Raw genomic sequence first — 6,000 nt, 5'->3', positions numbered from 1 at the left:
TTAAATAGAAAAGGCACAATGCCGACTTAAGTACAAGAAGACTGACTCTTCTTACTGACTATGATTTGAACCATTCCTGTGACACTAGCTATAGATTCCGATGCTTCACTTCATGTTTAGTGAAACCTCTCTGACCTTCTTAATGACGATGAAACACAGAAATTGCATGGTAATTAAATACAAAAGGCACAATGCCGACTTAAGTACAAGAAGACTGACTCTTCTTAATGTCTATGTTTTGAATCATACCATTGACACTAGTTATAGATTCCGATGCTTCACTCCAGGTTTTCTGTATCCCTTGGACCTTGTCATTGACGATGAAACAAAGAAATTGCATCGAAATTAAATAGAAAAGGTACAATGCCGACTTAAGTACAAGGAGACTGACTCTTTTTACTGACTATGTTTGAACCATTCCTGTGACACTAGTTATAAATTCCGATGCTTTACCTCAGGTTTACTGTATCCCTTGGACCTTCTTATTGACGATGAAACACAGAAATTAAATCGGAATTAAACACAAAAGGCAAAATGCCGACTTAAGTACACGAAGACCGACTCTTCTTACTGTCTATGTTTTGAACCATTCCTCTAAAACTAGTTACAGATTCCGATGCTACACTCCAGGTTTACTGTGTCCCTTGGACCTTCTTATTGACGATGAAACACAGAAACTGCATCGGAATTAAATACAAAAGACACAATGCCGACTTAAGGACATGAAGACTGGCTCTTCTTACTGACTTTGTTTTGAACCATTCCTGTGACACTAGTTATAGGTTCCGATGCTTCACTTTAGGATTACTGTATCCTTCTGCCCTTCTTATTGACGATGAAACACAGAAATTGCATCGGAATTAAATAGAAAATTCACAATGCCGACTTAAGTACAAGAAGACTGACTCTTCTTACTGTCTATGTTTTGAACCATCCCTGTGACACTAGTTATAGATTCCGATGCTTCACTCCAGGTTTACTGTGTCCCTTGGACCTTCTTATTGACGATGAAACACACAAATTGCATCGGAATTAAATAGAAAAGGCACAATGCCGACTTAAGTACAAGAGGACTGACTCTCCTTACTGACTCTGTTTTGAACCATTCCTGTGACACTAGTTATGAATTCCGATGCTTCACTTCAGGTTTACTATATCCCTTGGACCTTCTTATTGACGATGAAACACAGAAATTGCATCGGAATTAAGTACAAAAGGCACAGTGCAGAATTAAGGACAAGGAGACTGACTCTTCTTACTGTTTATGTTTGAACCATTCCTGTGACACTAGTTATAGATTCCGATGCTTCACTCCAGGTTTACTGTATCCCTTGGACCTTCTTAATGCTGATGAAACACAGAAATTGCATCGGAATTAAATACAAAAGGCACAATGCCGACTTAACGACAACAAGTCTGACTCTTCTTACTGACTATGTTATTAACCATTCCTGTGACAGTAGCTATAATTTCCGATGCTTCACTTCAGGTTTACTGTACCCCTCTGACCCTCTTATTGACGATGAAGCACAGAAATTGCATCGGAATTAAATACAAAAGGCTCAATGCCGACTTAAGTACAAGATGACTGACTCTTCTTGCTGTCTATGTTTTGAAACATTCCATTGACACTAGTTACAGATTCCGATGCTTCACTCCAGGTTTACTATATCCCTTGGACCTTGTTATTGACGATGAAAAACAGAAATTGCATCGGAATTAAATAGAAAAGGTACAATGCCGACTTAAGTACAAGAAGACTGACTCTTCTTACTGACTATGTTTGAACCATTCCTGTGACACTAGTTATAGATTCCGATGCTTCACCTCAGGTTTACTGTATCCCTTGGACCTTCTTATTGACGATGAAACACATAAATTGCATCGGAATAAAATACAAAAGGCAAAATGCCGACTGAAGTACACGAAGACTGACTCTTCTTACTGTCTATGATTTGAACCATTCCTGTGACACTAGTTACAGATTCCGATGCTTCACTTCAGGATTACTGTATCCCTCTGACCTTCGTATTGACGATGAAACACAGAAATTGCATCGGAATTAAATAGAAAGGCACAATTCCGACTTAAGTACAAAAAGACTGACTCTTCTTACTGACTATGTTTTGAACCATTCGTGTGACACTAGCTATAGATTCCGATGCTTCACCTCAGGTTTACTGTATCCCTCTGACCTTCTTAATGACGACGAAACACAGAAATTGCATCGTAATTATATACAGAAGGCACATTGCCGACTTAAGTACAAGAAGACTGACTCTTCTTACTGCCTATGTTTTGAACCATACCATTGACACTAGTTATAGATTCCGATGCTTCACTCCAGGTTTACTGTATCCCTTGGACCTTCTTATTGACGATGAAACACACAAATTGCATCGGAATTAAATAGATGAGGCACTATGCCGACTTAAGTACAAGAAGACTGTCTCTTCTAACTGACTATGCTTTGAACGATTCCTGTGACACCAGTTATAGATTCCGATGCTTCACTTCAGGTTTACTGTATCCCTTGGACCTTCTTATTGACGATGAAACACAAAAATTGCATCGGAATTAAATACAAAAGGCAAAATGCCGACTGAAGTACACGAAGACTGACTCTTTTTACTGTCTATGATTTGAACCATTCCTGTGACACTAGTTACAGATTCCGATGCTTCACTCCAGGTTTACTATATCAATCGGACTTTCTTATTGACGATGAAACACAGAAATTGCATCGGAATTAAATACAAAAGGCACAATGCCGACTTAAGTACAAGAAGAATAACTCTTCTTACTGACTATGTTTGCAACCATTCCTGTGACGCTAGTTATGGATTCCGATGCTTCACTTCAGGTTTACTGTATCCCTTGGACCTTCTTATTGACGACGAAACACAGAAATTGCATAGGAATTAAACACAAAAGGCACAGTGCAAAATTAAGTACAAGGAGACTGACTCTTCTTACTGTCTATGTTTTGAACCATTCCTGTGACACTAGTTATAGATTCCGATGCTTCACTTCAGGTTCACTGTACCCCTCTGACCTTCTTATTGACGATGAAACACAGAAATTGCATCGGAATTAAATACAAAAGGCACATTGCCGACTTAAGTACAAGAAGACTGACTCTTCTTACTGTCTATGTTTTGAAACATTCCATTGACACTAGTTATAGATTCCGATACTTCACTTTAGGATTACTGTATCCCTCTGCCCTTCTTATTGACGATGAAACACAGAAATTGCATCGGAATTAAATAGAAAAGGTACAATGCCGACTTAAGTACAAGAAGACTGACTCTTCTTACTGACTATGTTTGAACCATTCCTGTGACACTAGTTATAGATTCCGATGCTTCACCTCAGGTTTACTGTATAACTTGGACCTTCTTATTGGCGATGAAACACAGAAATTGCATCGGAATTAAATACAAAAGGCACAATGCCGACTTAGGGACAAGAAGACTGACTCTTCTTACAGACTTTGTTTTGAACCATTCCTGTGACACTAGTTATAGATTCCGATGCTACACTTCAGGATAACTGTATCCCTGCGAACTTCTTATTGGCGATGAAACACAGATATTGCATCGGAATTAAATAGAAAAGGCACAATGCCGACTTAAGTACAAGAAGACTGACTCTTCTTACTGACTATGATTTGAACCATTCCTGTGACACTAGCTATAGATTCCGATGCTTCACTTCATGTTTAGTGAAACCTCTCTGACCTTCTTAATGACGATGAAACACAGAAATTGCGTGGTAATTAAATACAAAAGGCACAATGCCGACTTAAGTACAAGAAGACTGACTCTTCTTAATGTCTATGTTTTGAATCATACCATTGACACTAGTTATAGATTCCGATGCTTCACTCCAGGTTTTCTGTATCCCTTGGACCTTGTCATTGACGATGAAACAAAGAAATTGCATCGAAATTAAATAGAAAAGGTACAATGCCGACTTAAGTACAAGGAGACTGACTCTTTTTACTGACTATGTTTGAACCATTCCTGTGACACTAGTTATAAATTCCGATGCTTTACCTCAGGTTTACTGTATCCCTTGGACCTTCTTATTGACGATGAAACACAGAAATTAAATCGGAATTAAACACAAAAGGCAAAATGCCGACTTAAGTACACGAAGACCGACTCTTCTTACTGTCTATGTTTTGAACCATTCCTCTAAAACTAGTTACAGATTCCGATGCTACACTCCAGGTTTACTGTGTCCCTTGGACCTTCTTATTGACGATGAAACACAGAAACTGCATCGGAATTAAATACAAAAGACACAATGCCGACTTAAGGACATGAAGACTGGCTCTTCTTACTGACTTTGTTTTGAACCATTCCTGTGACACTAGTTATAGGTTCCGATGCTTCACTTTAGGATTACTGTATCCTTCTGCCCTTCTTATTGACGATGAAACACAGAAATTGCATCGGAATTAAATAGAAAATTCACAATGCCGACTTAAGTACAAGAAGACTGACTCTTCTTACTGTCTATGTTTTGAACCATCCCTGTGACACTAGTTATAGATTCCGATGCTTCACTCCAGGTTTACTGTGTCCCTTGGACCTTCTTATTGACGATGAAACACACAAATTGCATCGGAATTAAATAGAAAAGGCACAATGCCGACTTAAGTACAAGAGGACTGACTCTCCTTACTGACTCTGTTTTGAACCATTCCTGTGACACTAGTTATGAATTCCGATGCTTCACTTCAGGTTTACTATATCCCTTGGACCTTCTTATTGACGATGAAACACAGAAATTGCATCGGAATTAAGTACAAAAGGCACAGTGCAGAATTAAGGACAAGGAGACTGACTCTTCTTACTGTTTATGTTTTGAACCATTCCTGTGACACTAGTTATAGATTCCGATGCTTCACTCCAGGTTTACTGTATCCCTTGGACCTTCTTAATGCTGATGAAACACAGAAATTGCATCGGAATTAAATACAAAAGGCACAATGCCGACTTAACGACAACAAGTCTGACTCTTCTTACTGACTATGTTTTTAACCATTCCTGTGACAGTAGCTATAATTTCCGATGCTTCACTTCAGGTTTACTGTACCCCTCTGACCCTCTTATTGACGATGAAGCACAGAAATTGCATCGGAATTAAATACAAAAGGCTCAATGCCGACTTAAGTACAAGATGACTGACTCTTCTTGCTGTCTATGTTTTGAAACATTCCATTGACACTAGTTATAGATTCCGATGCTTCACTCCAGGTTTACTATATCCCTTGGACCTTGTTATTGACGATGAAAAACAGAAATTGCATCGGAATTAAATAGAAAAGGTACAATGCCGACTTAAGTACAAGAAGACTGACTCTTCTTACTGACTATGTTTGAACCATTCCTGTGACACTAGTTATAGATTCCGATGCTTCACCTCAGGTTTACTGTATCCCTTGGACCTTCTTATTGACGATGAAACACATAAATTGCATCGGAATAAAATACAAAAGGCAAAATGCCGACTGAAGTACACGAAGACTGACTCTTCTTACTGTCTATGATTTGAACCATTCCTGTGACACTAGTTACAGATTCCGATGCTTCACTTCAGGATTACTGTATCCCTCTGACCTTCGTATTGACGATGAAACACAGAAATTGCATCGGAATTAAATAGAAAGGCACAATTCCGACTTAAGTACAAAAAGACTGACTCTTCTTACTGACTATGTTTTGAACCATTCGTGTGACACTAGCTATAGATTCCGATGCTTCACCTCAGGTTTACTGTATCCCTCTGACCTTCTTAATGACGACGAAACACAGAAATTGCATCGTAATTATATACAGAAGGCACATTGCCGACTTAAGTACAAGAAGACTGACTCTTCTTACTGCCTATGTTTTGAACCATACCATTGACACTAGTTATAGATTCCGATGCTTCACTCCAGGTTTACTGTATCCCTTGGACCTTCTTATTGACGATGAAACACAC

This window comes from Schistocerca piceifrons, chromosome 2 (genome assembly GCF_021461385.2).
Source record: "Schistocerca piceifrons isolate TAMUIC-IGC-003096 chromosome 2, iqSchPice1.1, whole genome shotgun sequence".
Classification (NCBI taxonomy): domain Eukaryota; kingdom Metazoa; phylum Arthropoda; class Insecta; order Orthoptera; family Acrididae; genus Schistocerca; species Schistocerca piceifrons.
The sequence above is the reverse complement of the archived record's forward strand: the minus strand, read 5'-3'. Positions refer to the sequence as shown.